An 18614-nucleotide genomic window follows, 5' to 3' on the forward strand; every position below is an offset into this window, starting at 1 on the left:
TCAGCATTGATTGATGGCAGTGGATTGAGTCCTGTAGTTGTTGCTGTTAGATGCTGTCAGGTGGGTCTGACTCACGGCAATCCTACACCCAACAGAATGAAGCCCTGTGTGGTCTTGCACCAACATCCCAATGGACCTTATGCGCGGGCCACTGCTGCAGCCTTGGCGCTAATCCATTTTGTTGAGGGCCTTCCTCCTTTCCGCTTTACTTTACCAAGCATGATGTTCTTCTCCAGGGACTGATCTCATCTCTACTGATAACATGTCCATATTTAGATAGATCAAACTTTCACTGAGCTTATGTTGATAGCTACTGCATGAGGTAATCCTCAAAGGACTAGTAAAATATTCAGCAGGCAGCGACAATGGCAAAGACATGGTAGACTACAATGACTACTAGTAACAAGTCAGATGAGTTACATGAAAGGGCATCAATATGCTTCTTTCTATCCATCCAAGATATCATACTTAGTACCGAGGGGCAAACCAGAGGTGAGCAATTGACATTGAATAAGCAGTGAGTATCATATATTATCATTGAATATGAATATATTGTCATTGAATATGCAAATGATCCATGCTTTTGGAAAGTAAAGAGTTGAAGCACTGGTAAAACTCAAACACTACAGCCTTCAATATATATTACACTTTACATAAAGAAATCCAAAATCTTCAAAACTGGACCAATAAACAACTTCTTGATAAACACAGAAAAGGTGAAAGTTGTTAAGGATTTCACTGTATCTGTGATACAATCAATGCCAATGACCGCGGTGGTTAAGAAAACAAATGACAGATTGCACTGGGAAAATCTGCTGCCCAAACCAAATCTCTTTAAAGTGTTTAAAAGCAAAGATGCCGCTTGGAGGACTAAGGTGGATCGGACGCACACCAGAGGCTTTGCAGTCACTTCATATGCATGGAAAACTGATGACTGAAGAGCAAAGGGTCCCTTTGACTTATAACGTGGACTAAGACTGCCAGAGGAACAAGTAGATTTGTCTTGGAAGAAATACTGTCAGAATGCTTGGGAGAAGAAAGCTTCCTTTTACATTCTTTGTGCCTGCTTGGTAGAGAGGGAAAAGAGGAAGACGCTCAATGACATGAACTGACGCAGTTACTAGAGCACTTCTAGGGTGCATGGGCTGGACATCCCACCCCTGCTCTAGCCCATTCTCCCTGTCAGGGAATGGTAAAAATCAGCACTGCTGGTAAGAAGATGCTTACCCCTTTGATCCAGTCAAGATCTTATTGTGATTTGAAATAATTCAAAAGAGACTCAACAGTTCATTAAATAAAAATGCATATTTGGATAACTGCCGTGTGCCAGGTAGGATGCTGGCCCCAGGATTACAAAGATGAATGAAATACAGTAACAACTGACAATACAGCACACGGCCTCAAGGAGAAATGACTACACAAATCAATGTCAGAGTGAACTGATGGGCATTGATGGAGACATTGTAGGGTCCTAGCTTTGGACTGTTTGCCACAGGTTATCAGTTCAAACCCACCGGATACCCTGTGTGAGAAAGATGAGACTGTCTGATTCCTAAAGATTTTTAATGCTTGGAAGTCCTGTGGAGGGTCTCTAAGAGTCAAGATTCACTTGGTGGCAGTGGGCTCAGCAGGCAGTGGTGGTGCAATGGTAGAATTCTCACCTATCATGGAAGACTGTGTTCTATTTCTGGCCAACACACCATATGCATAGCCACCACCTGTCTGTCTATCATGTGGAATAGGTTTCAGTGATGCTTCAAGAACAAGATGGACTAAGAAGAAAGAACCCGGTGATCTACTTCCCCAAATCAGCCAATAGAAACCTTTTAGATCACAACATTGTGATCCACAACCTATCATGAGGATGGCAACAAACAAAACCAAACTCACTACTATTGATTCGACTCTGATTTATAGTGACCCTATAGGACAGAGTAGAATCGCCCCCTGTGAGTTTCCACGACTGTAATTCTTCACAGGTATAGAAAGCCCTGTCTTTCTCCTGCAAAGATGCCATAGAACTGGCATTGTGCATGGGCTATCATGACTTGGAGCTGACTCTGAGACAGCTTACCACAAAGAGGAGCATGGAGGTGAGCGGAGAGTCAGGATAGGTTTTCTTGCGAAGATGCTCTAGTTCTGATTGGGTAATAGGGATATTTTCACAATGCCAATCCTTTCCATGGATTTAATAATTTGTCAGACATTTTTCAGTATCTAGTTAAATATCTAATGAGTTTTCATTGGATATTTAATATTCTCATCAGTTCCATTGATTATTGAATATTGAGTCCATTTTATATTCCTGGGATAAACCACATTTAGTTTTGGTGAATTATTCTTTTTATGCTATACTTCATTTGCTAATATTTTACAGAGTTTTTATATCTATGTTTATGAGTTATATTTGTAGTTCTCTCTTTTGTAATTTTTGGGGTGCTTTCTTGGTATGAATATTATGTTGGCCTCATACAATTAATTGTAGTGTTTCCCTTCCTTATCTCAGGGAAGAGTGTGTTAGTTGGTGTGTTTTCTTCTTTAAATGTTTTATAGCCAATGAAACCCACCTTTACCTAAAGGATTTTCCTTTAATTTTTCTATTTTTTAAGGTGGAAGCTTAAATTATTGACTTAATATACTTTCTTACTTAGATATTTCAATAATTTCCTCAACGCACCTCTTTAGCTGCAGCTCACAGATTTTGATGATGTATTTTCTCTTTTGTGTAGTTCCATCGATATTTCCTCTTTGACCTAAGGATTATTTAAAACGCATTTAATTTCTAAGTATTTAAATATTTCTATGTGAATTTTCTAGTATTGATTTCTAGTATTATTCCATTATTGTCAGAAAATATACTTTTCATGGTTTCAATAGTTTTAATATCAAGGTTTACTTTATGTTTCAGGATATGATCTGTTTTCGTGAATGATCCATGTTCTCTTAAAAAGAATGTGGATCGTGATGCCTTTGGTTAATAATTAGATATAGCTGTTGACAGTATTGATCAGTCTGTCCATATCTTTGTTGACTTTCTGTCCATAGCGCTATTACTAAGAAAGAAGTGTTGAAATCCGAAAATGTAATTATCTTGGTTTTTTTTTTCAGTTTTGCTAGTTTTTATTTCTTCTATTTGATGTTTAGTGGTTACATATTTAGAATTGTATATCTTCTTGATGAATTGATGTTCTTGGTAATATATAGTATTTCTCTTTACCTTTGGGAATTTACTAAGGCTCGACGTCTACTTTGTTTGTATTAACAAAGCTGGTTGTAGCAGGCAGACTCTGAGATACTATCCAGTGATTCTTCTTCTCTGGTGCTCATACTCTTGTGTACTTCTTCCTCTTGCATATGGCTGAAAGTAGGCGCTTTCTTCTAACCAATAAACTACACCCAAAGTGGTCATAACCAGGATTAAATTAAAATTATTGCTACTTCTGTCACCATTGCAAAGTGTTCGCTTGTCAACAGTCAGCAAGGAACTGAGCCTCCAATTATCCTCAATTTTGAGTTCAGCCACCAAACATATACATGAACTTAGAAATGAATCTTTACCCAGACAAGTCTTCATATTCTTGTAAGACTTCATTGGGAGCCCACATCTTGTTAGCAACCTGTTTAAAACCCTGAACAAGGAACCCAGCTAAGCCCTACCAGAATTCTCAAGTCACAGAAACAGTGATATGATGAATGTGTGTTGTTTTAAACCAATAAGATTTGGATAATTTATTATAGAGCAATAGCTAATCAGTAAAACACCCCAGTGCTTTTGTTTGATTCATGTTTTTATGGCATATTTTCTTTTCCTTTCAGTTTTACTTTTAACACATTTATGATATATTTCAAGTGAAATTCTTGTAGATAGGATGTGATAGGTAATCTCAACTTGACTGGCTCAGGAGTCTCCCATGATATGATCTAATATAATGTAACCAACTCCATAATGGAATCTTCAATGAGTGACCAAGCAGTTGTAGGAAGAATAGGGCAGAGTACTCCTCCTTTAATATGGCCACAGCTTTTATACAAATAAAAGGAAGTTTCATCAGGGGGGTGACCTACTCCAGCCGACTCATAGACCCACTGCCTGCATTGACCTGGGGAAGACTCAGTTGTCTACTTCCTTGACCTTGGACCCAGCAGCCCTCTTGAGTTGAAGGACTTCTAGGATATTAACTCTTCCATAGTAGTGAGTTGAACTGAGCCCTCTGCACTGCTGTGTGGACTAATTAGCTGCTATATTCCTTTGTGCTGTATCTATGTATCTATCTACCTACAAAATCATAAGTGTCCCGGTTTTGTTTCTCTAGAGAACCCTGTCTAACACAGGCCTCTTTTAAAATTGTTTGGACTTTTTTTGTATTTAAATTTCAACTTACATTTAGTGATTTGTGTATTTATTTGAATATTTTAATGACTCTGATATAAAAACAATAAAAAACTTAGACTCGATGTTTATCATTTTAATGAGAATGTAGAAAATTTACTTTCATGTGGGTCCCTTAACCCTTTCTGTTAGAGTTGTCTTATATAACATTTCCATTATGCATATTGAAAACTCCATCCGATACTCCTGTGATTTTCGCTTCCAAAAAACTCAAAAGGAGAAGTTTACTGTATTTACCCACACATGTATATTTCATATTCTTCTTCTGTCATGACCTGTTGTTTACATCACTTCTGTTATCCTTTTCTCCTATCTAAAGAACTTCCTTTTGAGGAATTCTTTCAGAGCATGTCTAGTTATCATACTTTTTATATCAATCCTATTTTAATTCCTGAAGAATATTTTGAGATTTCTTTTATTCCAGACTTTTAATAATATGTTTCTTCTTTCTAATCTTCATTGTTTCTAGATGAGAAATTCAAAGTCATTTAACTTGTTTTTACCTCTTAGTAGTGTCTCATTTTTCTCTAGTTCTTTACACACACACACACACACACACACACACACACACACACTTTTTTGGGTCTTTGATGTTTGATATTCAATGATGTGCTTATAATTTATCTAGGTATGGATTTATTTGGGATTATCCTGTTGAGACTTTACTAAGCTTCTTGGAACTCTAGGTTTCTGTCTTGTTGTTATGATTTGCTTATTTGGAAATTTAAAATGTTTCCAGTACTTTTCCTTCAATTTCTTTTTAGCCCTGTCCTCTTCTTCTAAGAACTCTGAAATATTATACTTTTTTGTTGTTATTGCTCCATAGGTCCTGAGATTCTGCTCATTAAAAAAAAAAGCTTTTCTATTTTAATAGTCATCAGTACTTTTTCTACTGTGAATTGTATTTTTCCTTGTGCTCATTTTAATAGTTTGGTTGTTTATCTTTTTCTTACTAATTGGAACAGTTCTTTATTCTGACTATCTTTTATGTGACAAAATAGTTTTTAACTACAGGTTTTATTTAATTTTATAGAATTTTTAAATCTTAAATTGATTATGGTTAGTGTTCTTAGTTGTGATGAAGTATTTGATTTTGATAAATTTATTAACTTTATTAATATTTTCCTTTGATTTCTGCTTTTGATGACTTTTGGAGGTTGGCCTTTGGAATTACATAAACTAAAACTTCAAATAAACTTATTTCCATCAAGTTGATTCCAATTCATAGAAACCCTATATGAGTACAATAATATCCACTAATAATTTGTGGCACTCATAACTTTAAATTTTTATATTTAGATCCTTAATATACTGGAATTTTTTGTGAATGATGTGTGGTAGAAATAGAGCTTACTGTTTTTTCTTAACTACAAGTAGTAGGCTTCTTTTCCACCACCATTTATTCTATAATTTATTGTTCTGATTTTATCAAATTCTGAATTTTCATACTGTTTTAGGTTAGATACTCTAGGGAAACCAAATAAAGTTTATATAGTTATACACAGAGAGAGGTTTATATCAAGGACATATCTTACATAGTTGTAGAGGTTGACAACTTCCAATTCCATGGGTAAGACGCCAGGCTGGAGGCTTCTCCTGACCCACATAGCTTTAGCGGCTGATAAACCCAAGACTGGCACATCAGATGGCAAGCTTCTGGCTGGAGAAGCAAATGAATCCACGGATGGAAGGTTGCTAATGATTCCCAGGGTTGGCAGACAATATGGCAGGCAGTTGGATCAAGTCTAAAGAATAAAAGAGGGATCAAGTCTAAAGACCAGATGACTAGTCAGATGCAGGTTCCAGACCCAGCAAACGAGTTTTCCCACAACATCCACTTAAACTAGAAGTAGGCTATATCCCTTAGGAAACGACTTTTTAATTGATTGGCTGCTCATAGCAGATCTCATGATGGAGGTGATTGTATTTTTTAGATCTTATGAGAAATTACTATGTCCTAAATGCCAAACCACTGAGAATCATGATCAGAGTTAAAACAAACCTTAACTATCATAGTCCACCCCTTGTCGAATTGTCACCTATATACGTTTCCTTAAACCATACATAATTTTTAAATAAAGATTAATATAAAAGTCATTCTTATACCTGAAAACACCCTAACCCCATTTACATATTATGTCTTAAAAATGAACAAAATGAAAATATGTGATACATATATACAAGGAGGAAATATTCCTAACAAAAATTATCATAGGGTCTTTGCGGGTGTGTAGAATGACCTTTTTTGCATTATAATCAGGTTGAATATAGTGGATCTTTGATTAACTTGACTCTAGGGATTTATTGAATTTGCTCAATGGCTGAACCAGTTTTGCAGTTCCACTTTGATTTTGCAGGTATGAAGTTTGGTACTTGGGCTATGTTGCCTTCGGGGGAACTAGCAAGCTCCAAATCTGTTAGGATCCAGAAATAAGCCACGCTCACACACTCGTGCACATAGAAAGAAAGAGTTAAGGCACAGTTTTATTAACACATAGAGTCACTTCAAAGGAATGCAGTAGATCCTTCTCCCCAGCTGAGATGAGGACATTGTCTAGGGGAATGTTTCTAGTTTTTAAATGGCATTTTCAAGTGGGAGGGGTTGCCACTCTACAGATGGTCAAGCAACTTTCTAATCAGGTGCTCAGCTTGTCCTTGGGTCTCATCCATCATTTCTTTCAGTTTTATCTGGGCTGATGCGCTGGGCCAGCATGTCTCAGAATTATCTTAGTGTACAGCCTGTGTCAGAATTTTACTGGGGCCTGGCTTCAAGATTAAGGTGTTTACCAAGCCAGCTCTCATAGTCCTTTGTTCATTCCCTTAACAGGCAAGGCAGAAGTACTTGTTCTGACCCTGTCAGTGAGGACATCATATCATTTTCCATTTACAATCATTATTTTTGTTTCTTTTTCTTCATTTATCTTTTTTCTCTCCCTTTCCCTATTTTCTTGTATTGAGTATAAATACCAGTATTATGTTAAATGTAGTAGAAAGATAAAGGATCATTATTTTATTGAGAAAATTTATATCTTACCAGTTGGTGTTATATTTATTAGACTCATCTAATAAATAGACTTCATTTAGTTAAGGAATATATTTTGCATTTAGGTTGACTAAGGGTTTTTTATTGTTATTGCTGCTGTTTTTTTAAAAATCACAAATGGCTATTGAATATTATCAAATAATTATTATCTATTTAGATGATCAAAATTTCAAACATATTAGTTATTTTTTAATGTTGAACTATCATTGCTTTCCTAAAATAAACTATATAACATGATTTTTTTCATTTGTAATGAAATTGGTTTATGTTTTCTCTCTGGTATTTACTCAGAGTATTTTAAATAGCTAGGATTTTGGTAACTCTCTCAAAGTATTCTATGTCATTTGGTTCATTCATCTGGTTCCTATTAAGCTAATGTTGACAATTTTGAATAGGCATTCAATGTAATGATGTAAACTTTTTCTTAATACTATCTTATATTAGTGACTATGTGTTGTGCTTTGATCTGCAAGGTCACTAGTTTGAAACTACCAGCCCGCTCCATGGAAGGAAGAGGGGACTTTGCACTCCCATAAAGAGTTACAGTCTCAGAAACTCACAGGGGCAGTTCTACCCTGTCATAAGGGTCACGATGAGTTGGCATAAACTCAGTGGCAGTAAGAGTAAAAATTTTAGCCTATTATAGTCCTAACACTGTTTCTTTTCCTCTTCTCAAGTTCAAATGTCATTTGGTTCAAAAAAGTACACACACAAAAGTTCTTTTTAGCTCTTCCAGCCAGCTTCCTATACCACATACAATAGAGGTTACTTTTCTTATACACTTATCTAGAGATACGTTAAGCCTCTACAGGCAATTAAATAAATATATTTGTATATTTATGTATGTATATATGAGAGTATCAAAATGTTCATGGTGAATTGGAATGAAAAGGTTATGGATTTTTGCCAATGAACTTTTTGAAGCTCTCTTGTGTATGGTCTCTTCTGTTTTTATAAATAAATTTGTGAGCATACATGTATATATTTTTATGACAGGGATTCAAAAGGTTCATGAAAAAAATCCCATTACATTTTAATTCCACTTTTCCACAGTCCCTTTGAAACCCCCTTGTATATATTTTGCTGGTTTTTCCTAAGAACATCTGTCCAATCATTTCATTTCAATATGTAAATAACTTTTATTTTTCATTTTTAAATGACCGCATAATATTCCTGGATAAATGAATAAGTCATAGTGTAGTACTGATAGACAATTACAAGGCTATTATAATACATACACGCTTACATATACAATTTCCTGCATAAGCCAGTATATTTATAGTATAAATTTCAAGAAGTAGATTTCCTGGGTCAAAGGTAATAGCCATTTATTATCTGGTGAGCATGGGGCAAATACACTTCAAAGAAGATGTACAAATTGATTCTCCTGCAAGAATTTTTGAGATCTCCTTTCTCTAACACATCAAACATTTTTATTTTTGGCAATCTAATGGATAGAGAGGGGCCCTGCTGGTGTACTGGTTACGCATTGGGCTACAATCTACATGGTCATCAGTTCGAAACCACCGGCAGCTCCATGGGAGAAAGACTGAGCTTTCTACTCCTGTAAGCAGTTACAGTCACAGAAACCCACAAGGGGAGTCCTAATGAGTCAGCATTGACTCTATAACAGTGAGTTAACGAATGAAGAAGGATGCTTAAATCTAATTTTAATTTATATTCTTTTTATTTATGGGCATTGTGACTAACTAAATACTACATGTTCCAGAATCCCTTTCGACAGCCTGGGACAGCTTTCTGCCAATGAGATGTACGCAAAGTCAGTGGCATACCTCCATGAAAGCAATACGGAGGGAGGTGGGTGGTACACTCAACTTAGCCACTGCCCTTTGCTCTTTCCTTCCTCCCTTCTACCTGTCTGGAATGCGGGACACTCAGCTGGGAAGGCGACGAGCACATACTGAGGATGCTGAGCCCAAAGTGAAACAGGTTGTTGAGCGTGGCATTTTAAGCTCATGGGCTCTCCCAGATTCTGAACAAGTGGTTGGGTCACAGAAAGAGCAGGCAGCAAACGCAGAGATGAGCTCATCATTCCCTTTTACAGATGGGAAAAGCAAGTTGCCAGACTGTGCTGTCACCAGAAGAGCCAGGATTTCTCCTCAGCCCCAGTCCTATGACAGCAGCAATAGGTTTTAGAAAGGTCTTGTAAAGAAGCACAGCTGGGTATTGAGGAGAACAAGAAAAAGAGTGGAGTCTCCATATGCACAAGCAGACCTTCATCAAAGGAAATAACCCAACCTGTATTTGACAAAAGATGAATCTAGCAGATGTGGTTGCCTCAACTATGTAAGAAGTCCAAACAGCATAAGAAAATGTGTGTATTTCTTCAGCCCATGTCCTCCATAATGCTAACAAATGACCAAAAACAGATAAGCAGAACACTTTTTAAAAATTGTATGCTTCAAGGAAGGATTGATGCCTACTGTTGCCTATATGAAATTACAAAAAAAAACGAATAGTTCAAAACCAACATTTATTAGTGGTTGTCAGGGATAGCGAAGAGGGAGAGAAGAGGAAGCATTGTTTGGGAAGTAGCGAGCTTCTCCTTACGGTGATAGGGAGTTCTGGAACAATCAGTGCTAATAGTTGTACAAGCAATTAATGCCATTGATATCATTAAGCTATATACTTTAAAATGTTGAATTGGCAAATGTTACATTATATATATCTTACCCAAAAGGAGAAATTGTTGAGGTCACTTATGCACAACCAAACAACTCAAGGGATTTGTGTTTTGGCTTGGAGGTTGAGGGTCATGAATTTAAGGGGTTTTCCAATTCAACTGGCCTAATAATGTTTCTCAATAGTGCTGCTTTAATTTGTAGTTTGTTACATAGTGACTAGGGTAATAAAAGCAAGCAAGTGGCCATCCAAGTTACAATTGCTGACCTGAAGCAACAGAAGAAGGAAAATCAGGAGAGGAGGAAAATATGGATGTTCCAAGGAAAACTGCCTCCTTTGTCATGCCACTGGAAGACCTGATGGTGCGCCAGTTAGTAAACATTTTTACCAAAGACTCCTGATCAAAAGGGGGGAGAATAAAAAATAGAATTTCAAATTCTCAACGGGATCTAAATTTTCTAGTGTTGCTGAGACTGCATGAATCTCTGCAACCGTTGCCCTGATCTTTAAAACTTTAAGCCCTAAACGAATTTTTAAACTATAAACAAAAAAAAATCTCCTGAAGTCTCCTTTGAAAAAAAAACACCCCCAAACAAAAACATCTTAATTAATAAAGTACACCTGCTTGTTGCATTGTTTTCTTTGAAAGGATTGTCTGTGTGAGAGCCAATGGACAACAGCACCTTAAAAGGGTGGATGGGAAATTCAGATAATGGTGGTAAAATGGGCTGGAAAAGGACAGCGAGAAGAGCAGCATTATTTGAAGGATATAATCAGTGTCACCGAATTGTCCATTTAGAGATTAGTGTAATGATGTATCTCTAGCTTTATAGAATGTCACCATAACTTTAAAAATTAACCAAAAATAGAAGGCTTGAAAGAAAAGGGGAACAATTCAATATTTCACTTAACAAACCCGCAGGATTCCGATTAAGAACTTATCTCAAGGGAAAACTAGAGCAAGTTAATAATAATAGTAATAATAATGCGAATAAGCACAATTTCTGATGAGTCTTATTCAAAGTACTTTTTAATATGAATAACGTATTTGATCTTGAGGACAGCTCCTTGTTCCTATTATGCAGATGAGGAAACAGACTCAGGCTTTCCTAATTGCTGAAGGAAAGGGGCAGTGTGGTACTACAATGCTTTGGGGTTGAAAATGGTCAGAGCCCAAATAACTTGGCCTACGCAAGAAGGAGAATTGAGTTGTTTGGCTGCGGAGACTTCCGGGCATGCAGCTGGCCGCAGGAACAGATGGAAGCTGCTTTGGAAGGCCTCCAGAGTCGCCTGCTCTTGCTCAGCGGGTCAGTCTCTTTTCTCAAACCCGCTTCTCTCCTCGAAGGGACACAGGAGGGCAGCCAATAGCTTAGACCTCGTATCTCACAGCTTTGCGTTCAGAGACGGACTAAACATTTTTTTAAAGGGCATTGTGATTGGCAGGTTCAACGAAAACAATATGGCTTGGTTGGGTTACAGAGCCGCTCCCCCAAAGAAGACAGTTGCTGAGACAGAAGAAGAATCAGTGAGAGCCCTCGGGGACGATTCATACCCAAGACGTAGCCATTTCCATGTAAACCTCTCCTGCTAGCCACCGAGACGCAGAAACCGGGACTAGACTGGCCCAGGCTAGCGAGGGGTGCGTTTTCTTCCTGGCAGCACACGGGAATCTTACAGGGAGCTTTGGGAAGCGACGCAGGGCCCAGCCTCATACCTCTGGCTAAAGGAATCAGGATCTCTGGGGTGGGGACTGGAAACGGGGTCTGTCTCGCCACGTGGCTCTAAGGTGCCAGGGCTGAGAACTGTGGCAGCGCTTCACCGGCTGGCATGTGGGCAGGACTTGCCTGGGGACCTTGTTACACTGACGCTCTGAGCCTGCAGGTCTCTGGTTGGACCCAAGTCTCAGCGTTTCCAGCCAACTACAAAGTGAGGCTGATGCCGCCGCTCTGTGGGCCACGAAGAAGACTGGAATAACTACAAGGATGTGTGTCAAAGAAGCAAACAGTTGCTGTCTGGTCCATACTAACTCTTGGTGACCCCACGCATGTCTAAGTAGAACTCTACGCCCTCGGGTTTTCAGTGGCAAATGTCTCAGAAGTAGAATGCCACGCCTTTCCTCCAAGGCACCTGCTTCTCAGCATCCACACCACCCAGGAAGCTTCCTTCCTGTACATCATAACGGTTGTCACAAAACCAGTTCTGGCTCAGAGAAACCTCACTCTGCTCCCTGTGTTTTTCAAAACTGATCACCAGGCCTTTCTTCGGAGGTGCCTCTGGGAGGGTTGGAACCTGTTTGTTAGAAGTAGAGTGCTTACTCAGACCTCCTTCCAGAAATACTACTCTTCACAGATTGGGTCAGTGGAACAAGAAGTGCTTCGGGCCCAACACATTCACCATCCTGCTACCATGCACTCATCCCTCCACGAATGAGCCCTGAACCCATGGCTCTCCCATTTGAACAGGTTTCTAGGAAAAATCTTGGAGGAGGAAACCATAGGTTGGCTTGGGAGTGGTGTGAACTGAGGGGGAGTGGTTTGAATTGAGGGGGCGTGGTTTGAATTGACGTGGAGTGGTTTGAATTGAGGGGGCGTGGTTTGAATTGAGGGGGCATACATTGATAGAGATTGTCAAGGAGGGAGATTCTCCCTGGGGGAGAAGTACAAAGACCTGAAGGTTTAAAAGGGGCAAATTGTATCCAGGCCGACAACCAGACTTGTTGACCTGGACTCTAGATCAGAGGTTCTCCTCCTGTGGGTCGCGACCCTTTTAGGAATCAAATGACCCTTTCACAGGGGTCACCCGATTCATAACAGTAGCAACATTACAGTGATGAAGTAGCAACGAAAATAATGTTATGGTTGGGGTCACCACCACATGAGGAACCGTATTAAGTAAAAGGTCGCAGCATTAGGAAGGTGAAGAACCACTGCCCAGGGCTCTGCCTCCCTCAGCAGCCAAAGCAGCCCTGCTTCATGGTCCACTCGTCAAAGGGTTTCACTGGTGAAAATGGTTCAAAACAGTGAGCTTTGGGTATAATAGATGCACAGCCAAATCAAAACAAACAACTATAAGCGAGCCTCCAGCCGTGGAGTCCATTCCGAATCTTAGGAAGAATGGTCGAGCAGAGGCACCGCAAACCTGCACTCCGCATGGGACAGGCTTTCCACTCAGTGTGTTTCTGGGGAGAATTGTTTAACTTCTCCGAGCCTCTGTTTAATCAGTGCTTTGGACTGGGGGCTGGAGAAGAACATTGAAAGTACTGTGGACTGCTAAAGGACAAACCCATCGCTCTTGGGAGAAGGGGAGCCAGATTCTCCCTGCGGGCAAGGATGGCGAGACTTTGTCTTACATGCTTTGGACATGTCAGGAGCCACCGGTCCCTGGGGAAGGACATCACACTTAGTACAGTAGAGGGACAGTGACAAAGAGAAGGGTCCTCGAGGAGAGAACTTGACACCGTGGCTGCAACAATGGGCTCGGGCACAGGGACACTGCTGAGGATGGTACAGGCCAGGCCAGTGTTTCGTTCTGTTGTGCTGTAAGTCGCTATGGGTTGGAACTGACTGCTTCCTTGTGCATAAGAAGCAAAACACACGACCAGTTGTCATCAATGTGAATCTAAGCCACACTTTCAGGAAGTAGATGACTGTGCCTTTCTCTTGAGGCATCTCTGGGTGGACTGAGATCTCCCACCTTTCAGTCTGTAGCTAAGTGGGTCAACCATTTACACCACACGGGGACTCTTCCTTGCACACACCACGGCCCCTTGCCTTCAAGAGGATTTGGACTCAGCAATACTATAGGCCAGAGGAGAACGGACCCAGTGAAGCTGAGAGAAGCAGAGCGCCACCTCTCTCTCCCTCCAAGAGGCTAGGGCGCTTGCACTAGTGACCTTTGGGTTCAGGGTGAGCATTTTACCATTGTGCCACCAGGGCTGCTGTCTTTGTGTATCCCAAACCCAAACAGCTTCCACTGAGTCACAGCTGACTTGTAGCAGCACAAGGTTAGCCATTCAAACCCACCAGCCTCTCCATGGGAGAAAGGTGAAACAGTCTGCTTCCATAAAGATTTACAGCCTCTGAAACCCTATAGGGATCAGGACCCCTGGTGATACAATGGGTTATGTGTTGGGCTGCTAATCACAAGGTCAGCAGTTCAAAACTACCAAATGGCTTTTCAGGAGAAAGATGAGGCTTGCTAGTCCCTTAAAGATGTACAGTCTTAGAAACACACAGAGGCAGTTCTATCCTGTCTGATCCGGTCCATAGCACCCCTGTATGGGTGCTATGAGTCAGAATTGTATGCATGGCAGTGAGTTTGATGAGTGCATTGCTTTTATGGCAGTGGCTTTGGTTTGGTTTATATAGGGTTTTCAAGACTATACATTTCTCCCCCAGGATCAGATGGCTTCATCTTTCTCTGGTGGAGCAGAGGGGAGGTTTGAACTGCTGACTTTCCAGTTAGCCATCCAACACCTAGTCCACAATTTCATTTGCAGCAAGCTCAGGAGTAATGAGAAAGTTTTCTTCACTTTATTGTAACTGACCTAAATCTCTCCCTTGAATCTCATTTCTACAGATGGGAGAAAGTTTATGATGGCGAATTTTACAAATAAAGCATAACCACTGAGCAATCCCAACTCAGAGCAATGCTCTAGAGCGAGTGGTGTTGTCCAGAGGGTACCCCAGGCTGTGATCTTTATGGAAGGAGGCTGCCACATCTTCTCTCGTGCAGCTGCTGGTGGCTCCACCTTTGAGTTCATAGCCAGGTCCTTTAACCACTGCATCACCAAGGCTCCTTCATCTTAGTGAACAGAGAGCAAAACCAGTCATTTATCTTTCCTTCCCAGGATGTCACAGAGCCTGGGAGGTGAGGGGTGGGGGGAGCAGGGCTTGGCTATGGTGCATCAGGGATTGACAGGGTCTGGCTCCGAGTGCCACCTCATCATGATCATGACTGTAGCCCAGGTTGGTTTCCCTGGAGTCCAGCGCAGCATCCATCTCCTGGCACCTTTGATGTACCTCCTACCTGGAGCATTCTCCATTCTTCACCTTCCTGCCCTGATGCCATATCTGGTTCCTCAACCCTTCCCTCTACCCTGGGTCACTCTGAGCTATAAGGGGAAGATGCCCCAGCAACTAGCTTGTGCCTGGGAGCGTCACAAGACTTCCTGGAGTGTCTGGCACCTCCTCCGCCACTTCTGTTCTACACTCTGACCTTGGGGTGGGGATTTCCAGCCCCCCTTCCCAAGCCCTGTCCTGTGAGGCAGCCTGGAATCCATAGTCCACATCTCTACTGTTCTCCATCACCTAGGGCACAGGGCCCTGCTAGGGCCCACCCCCACGCTCCCAATCTCCTTCTTGCCCCAATAGCGGCGCGGCAGTTAAGTGTGTGGCTGCTGATGAGAGAGCTAGGCAGTGTGAACACACCAGCAACGCTGCAGAAGAGAGATGTGGCCGTCAGCATTGGCAGAGATCTGCAGCCTCAGAAACCCACAGGCTTGCTGTAATTCAGATCAACTGGACGGCCGTGAGGCTGGAGGGAAAGTCTTATTTTGAAACTGCTTTTCCACATCTAATGGGTAGGCCTAGACTTAGGCATCGGCATTCATGTTCAGTTCTGTTTTGCTGGGACAGTCCACTGTTGGTGGCATGAGCTAGGCAGAGGGAACCGGTGCAAGCAAGCGCCGTTACAGGTAATCAGTGGAAACATTCATCAAAACAGTTCATAAACATTATTTGGACACAGAGGGTTAATAAAACACTAACACCAAATTCACTGCCATTGAGTAGATTCCAACTCATAGTGACCCTATGGGGCAGAGGAGAGCTGCCCTTGTGAGTTTCTGAGGCTAAATCTTTATAGGAGAAGAACGCCTCATCTTTCTCCTTCCGAGGGGCTGCTGGTTTTAAATGGCCAACCTTGTGGCTAGCAGCCCAAAGCCTAATACACTGTGCCCCCAGGGCCCCTTAGATATAATATTGGTAGTTACCTTTTAGGACCATGGGGAGAAAGAAATGAGATCGTGTATAGTAAGGTACGTGGACCACCTCGAAGCCTCAGAATTACCTCACTATTACCTCGGTGGCTGTAGGCTCTGGTACTGTAGTTGCTCCCACTGCCGTAGTCTTGCCCTGGGTGGGACCCGTTCATTGCCTGGACCGAGTCTTATTAATGGCGAGGCTGTGCTGTAGGAGAGGGAGGGGCTGGGAGTCATGGGCTCGTGGCAACAGCTCCGTGTTCTTAAAGGCTTCAGTGGAACGCCCCGGATACAATTTGTTAGTCCACCCAACCCTGCAAATGGGAAATTGGGTTTATATTTGATCAGTTTGGCTGGGCCACTGAAGCTTCATGTGTCAACAGCAGCAGTGACTTATTGCCACAAAGCTCTCAGATGCCTGGCCCGCTGTTCCATGTAACCAGGCCCGCAAGATCTTGAAGTGCAAAGAAAGTAGGCTGCCCTCGCTGGGTGGCGTTTGTGGGTCTGAGGCTGTGATAGCCAGCTCTGGCGTTCTTGGAAATGTGGCACCAGCCACTTGGAGTGACACTACGCAGCACCATTTGAAGCTGGGCTTTGGAAACATCCCTCTGGCTTCCATCATTTGCTCTTAGCTGCAGCGTGCACATGCAAAGTTCTGGGTATTTTAAAGCCACCCTGAAATGGCATGATTTGTGGTGCAATAATGAAAAGAGGCAGCTCCCTTCAAAAGCCTGTCAATGCCTTGATTATTTCCACGCTTTGGGTGTGTGAAGGGAGTCAGGGTAGTGCTGTCAGATACGCTTTGGATGACTAACACCAAGATTAGGGATTCAAATCCACCAGGCATTCTGCTGGAGAAAGATGAGGCTATCTGCCTCCATAGGAGCCCTGGTTGTGTAGTGCCTACACATTGGGCCGCTAACCGCAAAGGCTGCAGTTTGAGACCACTAGCCACTCCACTGGAGCAAAGACGAGGCTCTCTGCTCCTCTAAAGACTGACAGTCTTAGAAACTGTCCCAGAGGGGCAGTTCTGCTCTGTCCTAGAGGGTTGCCATGAGTAGACATCTATTCGACGGCAGTGAGTTTTTACTCCCATAAATATTTGCCACCTGGGAAGCCCTATGTGTGGGGTGCTATGTGTCAGAAGGGACTCCAGGGCAGTGCGCTTGGCATTTGGTTGGGACAGAGTCCTTGGGTGTTGCGAACGGTTACCATACTCCGATGCTAATGGACAGGACGAAGGTGAGAGCCCATACAGAGGTGCCTGGACACTGAGGGCTGGCGCTCTGCTTCCTAGAAACCAGCCATTGAAAACTGCACGAAGCATACTGAGACCCCGACACTCGTGGGATCCGCATGAGCTGGAATGCACTTGAAGGTAACAGGTTGGGTTTGGGGATCGGGCGGTGTGAAGCCAGGGGGTGCGGCCAGTGTGGTGAGTGAGGACCAAAGAAACTGCTTTCTGGTGAATGAAGGAAGAGCAACAAGGAATTTTCTGTCCCGGGTTTGGGGGAGGGACTTTGGAAAAGCAGATGGAAGAAAGGATCTAGGGGTCAGGAACTTGGCTGGTGGAAGATGGTAGGAAGGCTGAGCCTGGGGAAATAACCCTCAAGAGACTAGCCTGTGAGGAGGAATGGCCAGTGAACCATTTATACAGTTTTCCCAACACTTAAAGTTGAGGAGCCCTGATGGTGCCGTTGAGTCACCATTGGACTACGAACCGCACGGTTGGCTGTTCAAAGCCAGCAACTGCTCTATAGGAGAACGACGAGGCTGTCTACTTTTCTTAGGTTTGACTGTGAGTCAAAATCGACCCAATGTCAGAGGGCAACATTTAAATTTAAGTAGATTCTTTACTCTGTGCTGGGCCCACCAGCTCCGCACTAGTAGTCTAGGTCTGATGCAGCTGTTGAGACTGGTGGTTGAAGAAGAGCTTGGGACCACAGGGTCAGAGAGGAGAGAGCCACCAGCGATTCACCCAAGCTGGAAAAGGGAGCGCTACGTCTGATGTGAAACAGAGCCCCTCTTCCTCTACCTCCCTGGCAGAGGAGGTACGGGGAGGGGGCTTGAGTCAGTCCAGCTGGCTTTTCAAAGGGACTCCAGAATAACGTGCTGGCAGTTGTCATTTTTCTGAACTGTCATTTGAATCAAAGATCCATGGAAGTTTCCGTGTGGGAGGTAGTACTGGGCCTCGCTGACGGCCTCACAGCTGTGTCTCATTCTCCACTTGCTTGAATGTGCGGTTGAGAAGAGCCCAAGAGAAGAATGATGGTATCCAACAAGGTCCAAAACTCTGGGGTAAGAAAAGTTTGAGGGAAGTAACTCTGTAATGTATGAAGAGTCTACCGGTCTTATGTCGAGAATGCTGGTACTTCCACTTCCTAAGGGTCCTAGAAGAAGAGCCGCGAGTAAAGATGTGTCATTGTTAATAAACCCGGACGTCATTAATGGCTAACACAGAGGGAGGAGCAACCAGCAGATCCTTGAGGTAGGATTTGATTTCACTTCTCTAAATAGGGTTCTTGATAGAAATCAGATTCATCTTTTGGTGATTATTA

Source organism: Tenrec ecaudatus, chromosome 1 (assembly GCF_050624435.1).
Source record: "Tenrec ecaudatus isolate mTenEca1 chromosome 1, mTenEca1.hap1, whole genome shotgun sequence".
In the NCBI taxonomy this organism is placed as follows: domain Eukaryota; kingdom Metazoa; phylum Chordata; class Mammalia; order Afrosoricida; family Tenrecidae; genus Tenrec; species Tenrec ecaudatus.